The sequence below is a fragment of the Nicotiana tabacum genome, chromosome 7 (assembly GCF_000715075.1).
Source record: "Nicotiana tabacum cultivar K326 chromosome 7, ASM71507v2, whole genome shotgun sequence".
Taxonomy (NCBI): Eukaryota; Viridiplantae; Streptophyta; class Magnoliopsida; order Solanales; family Solanaceae; genus Nicotiana; species Nicotiana tabacum.
Window position 1 is genome coordinate 7,527,022 of NC_134086.1, and position 15,166 is coordinate 7,542,187.

Consider the following 15,166-nt stretch of genomic DNA (forward strand, 5'->3'; position numbering starts at 1 on the left):
ATTACGAAGTGATAGATCAACTGCGCAAGTACCCCGAGCAAGTGTCCATGTTGTCATTGTTAATGAGGTCGACCGAGCATCAAAAGATCTTACTGAAGACTCTGAATGAAGCATATGTGCCAGTTGAAACCTCGGTAGAACAATTAGAGCGGATGACAGAAAGATTCTTCGCCGTCAACCAAATCTCTTTCAGCAAGAACGATCTACCCCCGGAAGGAGCGGCACACAACAAGGCTTTGCATCTAACAGTTAAATGCGAAGACTATTATGTCAAGCGGGTAATGTTGGATGGGGGCTCAGGCGTTGACATTTGCCCGCTCTCCACGCTACAAAGAATGGAAATTGGGACCGGAAGAATCCGACCCAACAATGTCTGCGTAAGGGCTTTTGACGGCATCAAGAGAGATACCATGGGAGAAATAGACCTGTTGTTGGTCATAGGACCAGTCGAATTTCAAGTAACCTTCCAGGTGCTCGACATGGATACATCCTACAATTTTCTCCTTGGTAGACCTTGGATCCATGCGGCAGGAGCCGTGCCTTCCACCCTTCACCAGATGGTGAAGTTCGAGTACGAAGACAGAGAGATCGTGGTCCATGGGGAAGATGAGCATGCTATTTATCGGGACCCATCCATCCCATATCTGGAACCGAGAGAAGGGAGCGAACATACGGTCTATCAAGCTTTTGAGATTGTACTGGCAGAGCAGCACGAAGAGGGAATACCCTGCCCCTAGCCTTTCTTGTCTAACGCCTCGGTTATGGTGGCCAAAGAGATGATCCGGCACGGATTTAGGCCAGGGAAGGGGCTTGGACGAACCCTTCAGGGAATAACAGAACCCATTACCTTGCCAGTCACCAAGAAACCTTTTGGACTAGGTTTCAAACCTACTCCAGCAGACGAAGAGTGGGCAAAGAAAAGGAAAAATGAGGGTTGGAAGTTACCTCGACCACCGCCGGATTTATATGCAACTTTCATCAGGCCAAGGTACGCTAAAGAAGAAGATGATGAGGTCTTCACAGCTGAGGAAATCGAGGAGATATGTGGGGCGATGAGAAAGATGCTCTACGAGGTCCACATGGTTCAACCAGGTGAAGGCACAAGCATTGCTGAGATGATGTACATGGGGCCGAACGCCAAACTTCAAAACTGGGAGGCTACGCCATTCCCGACTAGACGGAAGTCCGGGTAGACCTGTCCTGCCACCTTTCCTGTGTCACAAGTTATCTCCAGGACATAACTTGAACGTTTCCTTCTTTTCAATTGTTGTTTTGAATTCCTAAGTTGTAAACATTGTTGTCTTCCAACTTTCCAAAGAAAAATAAAAAAAAATCATCATTGCTTTCCCATTCTTTCTTTTGTTCTGATTTTTGTTATTTTTCCTTTTATCTTTCTTTTCAGTCATAATAATGCGGCTTTAAATATGACATGCTTGCGGACTTCACGCCCAGATCACAATGAGCTATTTAACTACGAATTAATGAACCCAGAACCAGAATATGATGCGGAAGAAGCTTTTAGGGAGATAAATCGAGAGTTGGAATATTTCGAGAATAAACCTAAGCCAAATCTGAATGACACTGAACCGGTAAATTTAGGAACCCCGGAAGAAATCCGGGAGACCAAGATAAGCATTCACACGGACAAGAAAACGCGAGAGGCGATAATTCAACTTCTTTTTGAATTTAAAGACGTGTTTGCTTGGTCATATGATGACATGCCGGGACTAGGTGTTGATCTAGTGGTTAATAAATTGTTGATTCATCCTGATTGTCCTCCAGTTCAACAAAAGCAACGAAAGTTCAAAACTGAGGTCAGTGACAAGATTAAAGAGGAGATCACCAAACAACTGAAAACGGGAGTGATTCGGGTAGTCCAATATACAACATGGTTGGCGAATGTGGTTCCAGTACCAAAAAAGGACGGGAAAACTCGGGTATGTGTAGATTACCGAGATCTGAATAGAGCAAGTCCTAAAGATAATTTTCCGCTTCCCAACATCCACATCTTCGTTGATAATTGCGCCAAACACGAGATACAGTCTTTCGTAGATTGTTACGCTGGGTATCATCAGGTATTGATGGATGAAGAGGACGCCGAGAAAACTGCCTTCACCACGCCTTGGGGCACCTACTGTTACCGGGTCATGCCATTTGGTTTGAAGAATGCTGGGGCTACTTACATGAGGGCCATGACTGCCATTTTCCATGACATGATGCATCAGGAAATAGAGGTGTACGTGGACGACGTGATAGTCAAGTCCAGGACACAGGATAATCACATCCAAGACTTGAGGAAATTCTTCGAGAGATTAAGGAAGTATGACTTGAAGCTAAACCCAGCCAAATGCGCTTTCGGAGTTCCGTCGGGCAAACTTTTGGGCTTCATCGTAAGCAGGAGAGGTATCGAGCTAGATCCAACTAAGATAAAATCCATCAGAGATCTGCCTCCCCCGAGAACAAAGAAAGACGTGATGAGTCTGTTGGGCAGGTTGAACTACATCAGTCGGTTTATTGCCCAGCTGACAAGCACGTGTGAGCCCATATTCAAGCTGTTAAGGAAAGATGCGGCGATTAAATGGACAACTGAGTGTCAAGAAGCCTTTGATAAAGTCAAAGAATACCTTTCGAATCCCCCGGTCTTGGTCCCTCCAGAACCGGGAAGGCCACTTTTCTTGTATCTGACAGTCTTGGAGAACTCTTTCGGTTGCGTCCTCGGGCAACACGACGTAACCGGAAAGAAGGAGCAAGCAATCTACTACTTGAGCAAGAAATTCACCGGCTACGAGGCCAAATACACTCTGCTGGAAAGGACATGCTGCGCTCTCACATGGGTTGCTCAAAAGTTGAGACATTATCTCCAAGCCCACACTACGTTCCTCATAAGCAGGTTGGATCCTTTGAAGTATATATTTCAGAAACCAATGCCTACCGGGAGACTGGCTAAATGGCAAATCTTGCTTACGGAATTCGACATAGTCTATGTCACTCGCACGGCAATGAAAGCCCAGGCGCTAGCAGATCATTTGGCCGAAAATCCGGTCGATGAGGAATACCAGCCATTAGATACCTACTTTCCAGACGAAGAGGTAAATACTGTAGAAGTAATCTCGGAGGACGCTCATGTTTGGAAGATGTTCTTTGATGGAGCCGTGAATGCCAAAGGTGTAGGAATTGGGGCAATTTTGATCTCGCCCTCCGGTCAGCATTATCCCGCCACAGCTAGACTGCGTTTCTTTTGCACGAATAATACAGCTGAGTATGAAGCCTGCATCATGGGCATGCATATGGCAATCGATCAGGATGTCGAAGACTTATTGATTATGGGAGATTCTGACCTGATTATCCGACAAGTCCAAGGTGAATGGGAAACTCGGGATGTCAAACTTATCCCATACCGACAGCATGTAGAGGACCTCAGCAAGCGCTTTACATCAATAGAGTTCAGGTATATCCCGAGGTGTCACAATGAACTGGCAGATGCACTTGCTACTTTGGCTTCAATGCTACCCTACCCGGGCAACGCCCACGTCGATCCTTTGGAAATCCAAATCAAGGAAAGACACGGTTACTGCAATGTAATCGAGGCGGGATCAAATACGCAGCCTTGGTACCATGACATCAAGAGGTTCTTGAAGACACAAGAATACCCCGAGCACGCTACTGGAGATCAAAAGAGGACCATTAGGCGACATGCAAGTGGTTTCTTTCTGAGCGGTGAATTGTTATATAAGAGGACCCCGGACCTCAATCTCCTAAGATGTGTCGATATCGAGGAAGCGAGGAAAATCATGCACGAAGTACACGCAGGTGTGTGCGGACCTCACATGAACGGGTATGTCTTAGCAAAGAAAATCCTTCGAGCAGGTTATTACTGGATAACCATGGAAAAGGATTGCTTTAGCTTCGTTCGGAAGTGTCATCAGTGTCAGGTGCACGGTGATCTGATTCATGCACCTCCCACAGAACTGCATCCCATGTCTGCGCCTTGGCCATTTGTCGCCTGGGGCATGGACGTCATTGGACCAATCAAACCAAAGGCTTCGAATGGACACAGGTTTATACTGGTTGCCATAGACTACTTCCCAAAATGGGTAGAGGTTGTCACTCTCAAGTCGGTCACTAAGAAAGCTGTGGTGTTGTACACTCAAATCTTATTTGTCGTTTCGGTATTCCTGCGACTATCATTACAGATAACGCAGCAAACTTGAACAGTCATTTGATGGGAGATATATGCGAGCAATTCAAAATAACGCATAGGAATTCTACGCCTTATCGGCCAAAGGCCAACGGCGCTGTAGAAGCGGCAAACAAAAACATCAAGAAGATTTTGAGGAAAACCATCCAAAGTTCCCGATAGTGGCATGAGCAGTTACCATTTGCACTGTTGGGGTATCGCACTACGGTATGCACATCAGTAGGAGCGACTCATTATCTTCTGGTTTATGGGACCGAGGCTGTAATACCGGCAGAGGTAGAAATTCCTTCGCTTCGAACCATTGTCGAAGCAGAAATCGAAGACAGCGAGTGGGTCAAGACTCGGTTAGAGAAATTGACTTTGATTGATGAAAAGCGAATGGCCGCGGTTTGTCACGGACAGTTGTACCAACGAAGAATGGCCCGTGCTTACAACAAGAAAGTCTGACCCAGGAATTTCGAAGTAGGTCAGCTGGTACTGAGGCGTATTCTGCCGCATCATGAGGAAGCAAAAGGGAAGTTTGCTCCAAATTGGAAAGGCCCATACATCATAAGGAAGATATTGCCGAGAGGAGCATTGTATTTAGGTGATATCGAAGGAAACGACCCCGACACAGCAGTAAATGCGGATGCAGTCAAGAGATACTACGTCTGAATTATACTCCAGTAGTCTTGACGCATTTGAAACGACGAAGGATTTATTCCCCGCTACTCCCCAAACACTACCCAATTCTCTCTACCAACCTTTGAGCCGCTTACAAAAAAAGAAAAACAAAAAAAAGAAAAAAAAAACCAACAATTGATTGAGCCTGAACTACGTTTGACTTGATTCCGAAAGGATACGTAGGCAGCCTCTCCCTGAGGTTCAGTCACACCAACAATAAAATCCCATTCGCCCTGAAATGGAAACCGGGGCACGTCGAGCAGTTGAGAAGTTAGTATTATCTACCTCTCTTTACCAAGCACAAGCCTTCAAATCAATTACCAAAGATGGTGGGGAACCAATAAGCGTCACAAATGGAGACCGGCACACTCTGAATTGAGAGAGATAAAATGAGAGAGTCTCGTCGGTGAAAACCTTCGGGCACCACGAGGCGACGGGAGTAGAGAAACCAAAATGAGAGAGCTTGTTTAGTAAAAACTCACAAAGAGTGCTATCAAGCGATGACAGGAAGAGAAATGAGAGAGGTCAGCTGGCGAAAACCCGCAAAGGGCGCTGTTGGCCGAAAAGAATGACTCCACCCCAAGGAGGTCTCGGCAAAGTTCCACCGGTTTGGAATCACAGATCCGTTCTGGTTCAGGGAAACGCAAGTTCATGGAAGGTCAGGCGTCCAGTCCAAAGAGCATGTCATGTCATTTAAAGCCAGCGTTATCTTCCTCAGATAAGTCTTTCTCGTCCCAAAAGGGACACTCCCTTCCTGAAATATGTTTTCTCCTTTCTTTGTTTCTTTTCGAATCTCTTTTATGTTTTAACCCCAAGTTCAGGATACACCGGAGAGGGCAGGTGGCAGGTTTGTTTTCACGGAGTTTCGTTTCATGAAGGAAAACACCCCATTTCGTTGGTACGTCTGTCCAAACTTGATGAATCATGACGTTTGATGGCGTTCGAAGTAAAGAGGAAAAAGAGAAGTTTCCCCCAGCAAGTCTGCCTTCGGACGAATCCCCACAGAGTCTCTCCTTGTACAATCCTCCCACAGAGTCTCCCCAATATAAAAATAAAAAAAAAAGAAGAAAAAAAAATCCTGTTGGAATTTCCCCAGCACATCCCCAGCGAGTCCCTTTGTAAAAATTCCCCAACAAGCTTACCCCAACAAATCCTAGAAAGCCCGCTTTGAAACAAATACCCAGCATGCCCCATTGTACAAAATCCGCACAAAGAATCCACTTTGTAAATATTCCCCCTCAGAGCTTCCTTTTGTACAAATCCCCACCGTATACCTCCAATAAAACCCCCGTTGAGAACCTCCAAGCAAAACGGGACAAAAAAAAAAGAAAGAGAGAAAAGAAAAAGAGCCTTGTGAGGCGAATCATCACGGAATCTGGAAATACAAACCTGAGCAGTCTAAAAGGTTCCGACATATGAATCAAATCAATGGCGGGACTTCGCAACAGAAATGAAGACGCAACAAAGCAAACGGGAACAATCAAGGTCACCAAACCGACCGTCATTTCCGAACTAACAAATGTTCTTTGTCTGAAAAGTTGAAACAGGTTTAATCCAAGACAACCGTGCAAGATGCAGGTGTCGCCCAAAGAAGAAGGTACATGGGTACAAGAAACATTTCGGCAATAAGGAATTCACTCGAAAGGTAAGTTTCCACCAAACTCCCTTTTATCTTCTACTAAAACAAGAAAATTCAAAAAAAAAGAAAAGAGGTCAGTTGTTGTTCTCGAATTTTGCCCCCAGCCATCAGCATTAGGGTTTTAAACCCTAAACAGAACTTTTTTCATTCAGCCAGCATTAGGGTTCTAAACCCTAAACTGAGCTTTTCCATGCAATCAGCATTAGGGTTTTAAACCCTAAACTGAATTTTTCCCTTTAATCAGCATTAGGGTTTTAAACCCCAAACTGAACTCTTTTCCTATCAGCCAGCATTAGGGTTTTAAACCCTAAACTGAGCTTTTCCATGCAATCAACATTAGGGTTTTAAACCTTAAACTGAATTTTTTCCATTCAGCCAGCATTAGGGTTTTAAAACCTAAACTGAGCTTCTCCTTTCAGCCAGCATTAGGGTTTTAAACCCTAAACTGAGCTTTTTCCTTTCAGCCAGCATTAGGGTTTTAAACCCGAAACTGAGCTTTTCCTATCAGCCAGCATTAGGATTTTAAACCCTAAACTGAGCTTTTCCATGCAATCAGCATTAGGGTTTTAAACCCTAAACTGAATTTTTCCCTTTAATCAGCATTAGGGTTTTAAACCCCAAACTGAACTCTTTTCCTGTTAGCCAGCATTAGGGTTTTAAACCCTAAACTGAGCTTTTCCATGCAATCAGCATTAGGGTTTTAAACCTTAAACTGAATTTTTTCCATTCAGCCAACATTAGGGTTTTAAACCCTAAACTGAGCTTCTCCTTTCAGCCAGCATTAGGGTTTTAAACCCTAAACAGAGCTTTTTCCTTTCAGCCAGCATTAGGGTTTTAAACTCTAAACTGAGCTTTTCCTTTCAGCCAGCATTAGGATTTTAAACCCTAAACTGAGCTTTTCCATGCAATCAGCGTTAGGGTTTTAAACCCTAAACTGAATTTTCCCTTTAGTCAGCATTAGGGTTTTAAACCCTAAACTAAACCTTTTTCCCATTCAGCCAGTATTAGGGTTTTAAACCTTAAACTGAGCTTTTCCATGCAATCAGCATTAGGGTTTTAAACCCTAAACTGAATTTTCCTTTTAGTCAGCATTAGGGTTTTAAACCCTAAACTGAACTTTTTCCATTCAGTCAGCATTAGGGTTTTAAACCCTAAACTGAGCTTTTCCATGCAATCAGCATTAGGGTTTTAAACCCTAAACTGAATTTTTCCTTTAGTCAGCATTAGGGTTTTAAACCCTAAACTGAACTTTTTCCCATTCAGCCAGCATTAGGGTTTTAAACCCTAAACTGAGCTTTTCCATGCAATCAGCATTAGGGTTTTAAACCCTAAACTGAATTTTCCCTTTAGTCAGCATTAGGGTTTTAAACCTTAAACTGAACTTTTTTCCCATTCAGTCAGCATTAGGGTTTCAAACCCTAAACTTAACTTTTTCCATTCAGCCAGCATTAGGGTTTTAAACCCTAAACTGAGCTTCTCCTTTCAGCCAGCATTAGGGTTTTAAACCCTAAACTGAGCTTTTTCCTTTCAGCCAGCATTAGGGTTTTAAACCCTAAACTGAGCTTTTCCTTTCAGCCAGCATTAGGATTTTAAACCCTAAACTGAGCTTTTCCATGCAATCAGCGTTAGGGTTTTAAACCCTAAACTGAATTTTCCCTTTAGTCAGCATTAGTGTTTTAAACCCTAAACTGAACTTTTTTCCCATTCAGCCAGCATTAGGGTTTTAAACCCCAAACTTAGCTTTTCCATGCAATCAACATTAGGGTTTTAAACCCTAAACTGAATTTTCCCTTTAGTCAGCATTAGGGTTTTAAACCCTAAACTGAACTTTTTTCCCATTCAGCCAGCATTAGGGTTTTAAACCCTAAACTGAGCTTTTCCATGCAATCAGCATTAGGGTTTTAAACCCTAAACTGAATTTTCCCTTTAGTCAGCATTAGGGTTTTAAACCCTAAACTGAACTTTTTTCTCATTCAGCCAGCATTAGGGTTTTAAACCCTAAACTAAGCTTTTCCATACAATCAGCATTAGGGTTTTAAACCCTAAACTGAATTTTCCCTTTAGTCAGCATTAGGGTTTCAAACCCTAAACTGAACTTTTTTCCCATTCAGTCAGCATTAGGGTTTTAAACCCTAAACTGAACTTTTTCCATTCAGCCAGCATTAGGGTTTTAAACCCTAAACTGAGCTTCTCCCTTCAGCCAGCATTAGGGTTTTAAACCCTAAACTGAGTTTTTCCTTTCAGCCACCATTAGGGTTTTAAACCCTAAACTGAGCTTTTCCATGCAATCAGCGTTAGGGTTTTAAACCCTAAACTGAATTTTTCCTTTAGTCAGCATTAGGGTTTTAAACCCTAAACTGAACTTTTTTCCCATTCAGCCAGCATTAGGTTTTTAAACCCTAAACTGAGCTTTTCCATGCAATCAGCATTAGGGTTTTAAACCCTAAACGGAATTTTCCCTTTAGTCAGCATTAGGGTTTTAAACCCTAAACTGAACTTTTTTCCCATTAAGTCAGCATTAGGGTTTTAAACCCTAAACTGAACTTTTTCCATTCAGCCAGCATTAGGGTTTTAAACCCTAAACTGAGCTTTTCCATGCAATCAGCATTAGGGTTTTAAACCCTAAACTGAATTTTTCCCTTTAATCAGCATTAGGGTTTTAAACCCTAAACTGAACTCTTTTCCTGTCAGCCAGCATTAGGGTTTTAAACCCTAAACTGAGCTTTTCCATGCAATCAGTGTTAGGGTTTTAAACCCTAAACTGAATTTTTCCTTTAGTCAGCATTAGGGTTTTAAACCCTAAACTGAACTTTTTTCCCATTCAGCCAGCATTAGGGTTTTAAACCCTAAACTGAGCTTTTCCATGCAATCAGCATTAGGGTTTTAAACCCTAAACTGAATTTTTCCTTTAGTCAGCATTAGGATTTTAAACCCTAAACTGAACTTTTTTCCCATTCAGCCAGCATTAGGGTTTTAAACCCTAAACTGAGCTTTTCCATGCAATCAGCATTAGGGTTTTAAACCCCAAACTGAATTTTTCCTTTAGTCAGCATTAGGGTTTTAAACCCTAAACTGAACTTCTCCCCAGCTAGTCGGTATTAGGGCTCCAGCCCTGAACTGAGCATTTTTATCTTCCTTCATCAATTTTATGAACTTCCTGGCGAATAATTCACGAAAATTTCCTAGTGAAACTGGGGCAGAAAATTTCGTTCGTTTGTTTGTTTTCTCCCGCAGGTCTAACCTCAAGCCACCCGATTCGAAATGACCCACGAGATGAGTCTCAACTCAGAATCAAAGAAGAAAAAAGACAAAAAGAAGATGTCCTGAGAATATCAAAGTAAATGGAAGGCGGATCGACTCCAACATTTGACTAAGGTCCTGAACTCCGCCAGTCGCGTTTCACTCAGTATCCCAAAGATTGAGCAAGTCGCCGCAACTCGCAAGCATCAAGATTCGGATCAAAGTCTCCAAGCACAATCAGCTAAGACCCAAGATCAAGTCGCAAAAGAATCATAGATAGGAATCTTGTAACTCGCAGTTGACATGCATATAAGTAGTTAGTTCAGTTCCAATTTTCCTTTGGTTGTAATAAGGCGGTCAGTGACGCAGCAGTGGCAACAGCAACAGCAGTAACAGCAAGCATTGCAATCCCATGGTAGTCCCAGCTACCAAAATTTTCCCGAACTACATTGACCTGATTCCTGTTTAGCCCAGGATATGTAGGAAATCTTTGAAGCAAGATTCGGTCAGATCTTTCAAAAACATGGTTCACACGGAGTAGTCCATAGGCAAAAATCGCTCATACACGCTCACTTTATCTTTGCACGAAAACTCTTCGTGTTTCCGAACAAAGAGGGGCAGTTGTGAGCACGTGATTTTTGTTTTACACGACAATCGATCCAAAAGAATTAAAAAATAATAACAAATGGTCCTGCTGTACGAATTGGATTTTTACATGGCACTTTGTTAATTATTTATGATTTTTGCCCATTTTTATTAAAACAAAATACAAAAAATGTGTGTGTCATGTGCTGTTTGAACCGAAATCCGGTTGTTAACTAAAAAAATCATAAATATGCATCTTTGTTCCGTGATTGTTGTTTTGTTCGATCTTGCCTGCTTTAAATATTTTGATATATGTGTGCAAATAATTGTATTAAGTGTTTATGAAATTTTATTTTTATTTACTTAGGTTTTGTTTTAAAAATAAAATAAAAAATATATATATAAAAATAATAAAAAAAGGAGATGCAGAATTGGGTTTAAAACTCGGTTGGGCCTATTTTTATTTTTAATTCAAAGCCCAAACTCAAACCCAAAACCCCATGTGTAACCCGGTCCACACCAGCTGACACCCAGAACGTCCAAACGACGCCGTTTTAATCCAATCTGATCTGGGCCGTTGATCTCAGATTGATCAACGGCCGAGATCACTTCCCCATAACCCATAAACAAAACCCGACCCATTCCACTCGGACCGACCCAAACCCCTTCAGGTTGAAACGACACCGTTCCCCATCAGCCAAAAGATCTTGACCCTTCATCTCACCCCATCCAAAGGCAAAAAATCGATCCCTTACTAACTATATAAGCCTAGAACCTTTACCCTGCCCCCCTATCCAATACCCCGGCCTTCGTCTTCACAGACCCTTCCCCTTCAAACCCTAGCCGCCCCCATATCCCTTCACTAGAAACCCGGCGGCATGAACGCCGGTGACTTTCACATTAACACCCTAGAATCCCCTTGCCATCCTGAACATGGATCTGTTAACTTCTTAACTCGAATCCCTTCCCACCTTCTCGAATATTCGTTTGAAGATTCGAGTCGGAACCTGACTTACACCGTTTGACCCCAGTTTCACACCAGACACTCCCCAGACCCCCTCGTGACCAAACCATGCTTGGTTTGGTCCGAATCTGACCAGGGAAGCATGAATCCCAGATCTGATTTTTGGAACCTTAGGGTTCCTCGTCAATGGTCCGTGTCTTGTTCAAGCCGAAGAGATTAAGGTCTAATGGACCTTAATCGAAGTGTTTCTCATCTGAGAAACACTTCGATTAAAGTCCGTTCAGCCTTAAGAAAGGTCTGTTCGAGTCCAAGCTAGGGTCTTTTGATTTTTCGGGTTTTAAGGTGAGTTTTGCTTTCTTTTCTTTATTTGTTTTAGTCCATGAGATTGTTCTAAAGTTTGTTCATGTTTCGTGAAATCTGTGTTTTGAGTTTTATCAACTGTGTCCTGCCCACTTTGTTTGAACCTACGTGTTTGATTAGGTCCCTTTTCTGTTCACTGATAATGGCATGTGTAAGCTGTACAATCAAATGAATATTGAATTGGTTCGTTCATTTAGTTCCTAGGGCCTTTCTGTGTTAACATTGCAATATGAACCCCTTATGTGATACTGTTAAATGTCTGATTTTTGGTTACGATTGTACATGTTATGACTAATATAGTCGAGTCGACATGTGTCGTCAATTAGTTTCAGCTGCCTGAACAATAACAAATCGATTTGCTTCTGGACACATTTGTTTGAATCAATTAGGAACTGAGTTTGTTTACTTATAGTTGTTAATTTGAATCAGAAATGTAAAAGGAATGTTTGTTTAACTTCTGAATTGGAGGGCATGTGCACTTGTGCACAACATGTGCATTTGTGCACCACAGGTGCATTTGTGCACAGCCTGTGCCCTGCATAAGGGCTTTTGAATAAAATAATTGACAGTACATGCTGTCAGATATATTCTGCTGCCCATTACCCTGCTTTAGTTTAAGAAGTATTAAACCTCTTTCAAAAGAGTAAGTCTGCCAGGGAATGTGATGGGGTTCTAATACTTAAATAGCTAAGTGGAACTGAAAAGAAGAGAGCACATGGGAGGGTGTTTGGTGATTGATGAACAGGCTGTTAAAGGGCAGACCTTAGGCTTATAAAAAGAAGAACTTCCATCAGAGATGGGGGGACTGAGCATTTTTGAGAACTAAGTTCTGAAAGACAGAAAACTGGAAAAGAATTCTCTTTGATAACACAGACAGGCAGAATTAGAAATTACATTTTTTGATTTGCTGTTTTGATTTCACTAAATCTTGACCTGTTTGTGCAAAACTGATTTCTCCCAAATCCCAACTGAGTCTGCTTGGTTGTTGTTGTTTTACTCGGGAACTTGGTCTAGTTGGGGTCTTGATCCCACTCCAATTGTTTCGTGAGTTGTTGCTGCTGCTATTCTGTTTCCTGTTGCTGCTGCTATTCTGTGTCCTGCTGCTACTGCTAATTCTGTTTCTTGCTGCTGTTGATTTCCCTATCTTCTTCCTCTTCTCCTTTGCATTTTCAGTATTTCCAGGTACACATCTCGAGTCTCACATTGGTGTAGCTGATTGTAACATTGAAAAGCATGAATAGAAAGATTTGAAGGAGTTACAATCACCTGTTATTTACTGACTGCCTCTTCATAAATGTTGTTAAGTTGTGTAAATTTTAGTTTATAGCTAATAGAGAATATATTGGTAAGTTTGTACTTAAGTAAAGTTTATGTTAATCTGAAACTGCGGTATTTGATTCGTTTAGTTAGCATACAGGATGTAAATACGATCCATGGAATGTGACACTATTTATACAATTGTTAAACTTAAACTCATTCTTTTAGCATGTTTGAATAGGTAGGGGCAAATGGCTGTTAAATCTAGCCAAATATAATACAGTTTTGAATCATCCAGTTTCGATTTCTTTAGGCAGTTTATAGGACTAGTTTTGAACATCATCAGTAACATCTTTTAATAAGGAACTCTATTAATCCTGTTTAAGCAATTTGATTTAGATTCAACTTAAGGATGTTGTCGGATTAAGTATTGCATTTCATCAATCTCATATGTAATTTCTTTGTTCAACTAAAGCATTTTCGTAAGGTATGACGTCTTTTCACTTTATAAATAACTAATCAGAAATTGATAGGAGTCCGGTTTAGGCCAAAGCATATACTTCGATTAGCATACATCTTTCTTTCTTCTATTTCTGGAAACAAAATAATAGAAATGTAGTCACTTTAGGATATCCTCTTCTAAAATAATGAGAAGAGCCTCGCTAAATAAAAAATGCAAATTGCGGGGCCCTCAACAACTAATCATAATATTTGGAAGTCTGTGGAAGGATTTGGTTTGAATTGGTAAAATTAGTATTTTGGCGAATTCCTGTTGATAGGTGAGATTTTGATCCGTGATTCAGAATGGATTTCCGAGATTTGCAGTATCTTCGTTATGTCATTTGGGATGTGTGTTCAAAATTTCATGTTATTCAGACGTCGTTTGGTCAGGTTTTTGATCGAAAGTGTATTTCGGAAGTTTTTAGAAAACTTAGGTTTGAATTCAACAAGTTTTGAGTAATTTGATGTTGTTTTAGATGTTTTGATGATTGGAACAAGTTTGAATGATGTTATGGATTATGTTGGTATGTTTGGTTGAGGTCCCGAGGGCCTCGGGTGAGTTTCGGGTGGTCAATCAGACCATTTCATGTTGGGAAAATTGCAGAAAATTGCAGGTTTTGGCTCCAGCTCTGTTGCTGATGTTTCCTCTTCTCGATCGCGTGAGGAGGCTCGCGATCGCATAGAGTTATTTCAGGGGATTCCAGATTTTCTCTTCGCGTTCCCATAGATCGAGTTAGATCGGGTTGCGATTGCGTAGTTTTGTGTCGCTGTCAATCGCGGTCGCGTAGTTGGGAGATTCTGAGCATCGCATTCGCGTGAGGGAGTACGAGATTGCATAGAGTAATTGTGGGCTGTGCTTCGTGATCGCGAGGGCTTTTCCGTGATCGCGATTAAGTAAAATTGAGTGTTGGGCAGAATGTTTTAAAAACCCATTTCCGCGAATTTGAGGCTAAGTTCCTCCATTGTTGGTCGAGTTTAAAGTTTTTTGAAGAGGATTGAAGAGGGATTCAAGAGGAATTACCTGGAGGTAAGATTTTTGAACTCAGTACTCATTTTTATTTTCAAATCCACCTAGAAATTCATGGAAAATAAGCCTAAAATTGAAAAACTAGGGCTTGAGAAATTGGACTTTTGAATTGGGATTTGAAGGACCATTTGAGGTCGGATTTAAGAACTTTTGATATGTATGAACTCGTGGAAAGATGAGGAATCTAATGATGTGAAAATTTCTGAGTTTTGAGAAGTGGGCCCGGGGCTCGGGTTTTGGTAATTTTGGGATTTGTGCCCGATATTGATTGTTTTCGCTTGGGCTTTGTTCCCTTAGCATATTGTGATGTATTCATTCTAATTTTGGATAGATTCGACGCGTGTGGAAGCCAATTTGAGGGGCAAGGGCATCGCGAGCTAGAGACTTCGCCAGTTTAAGGTGAGTAATGATTGTAAATGATATCCTGAGGGTTTGAAACCCCGGATTTGAACATCGTAGTGCTATATTGAGGTGAGACACACGCTGGATGATGAGTGTGTGGCCTTTTACTACTGGGGATTGTGACTTGGTCTATCCCGATTGATGATTTTACCACGTATTTGACTGAATCTTAATTGCTATCATCATGATTTGGGTTGATTGCCATATTTGAGCTTCGTGCCAATTATTTGAACCCTTCAGGGATTTTTATCACTGTTTCCTCACTATTTTGACTTATTACTTGAACTCAGTCCTGTTGATATCTACTGCTTTACAAACTCAGCCACTTTT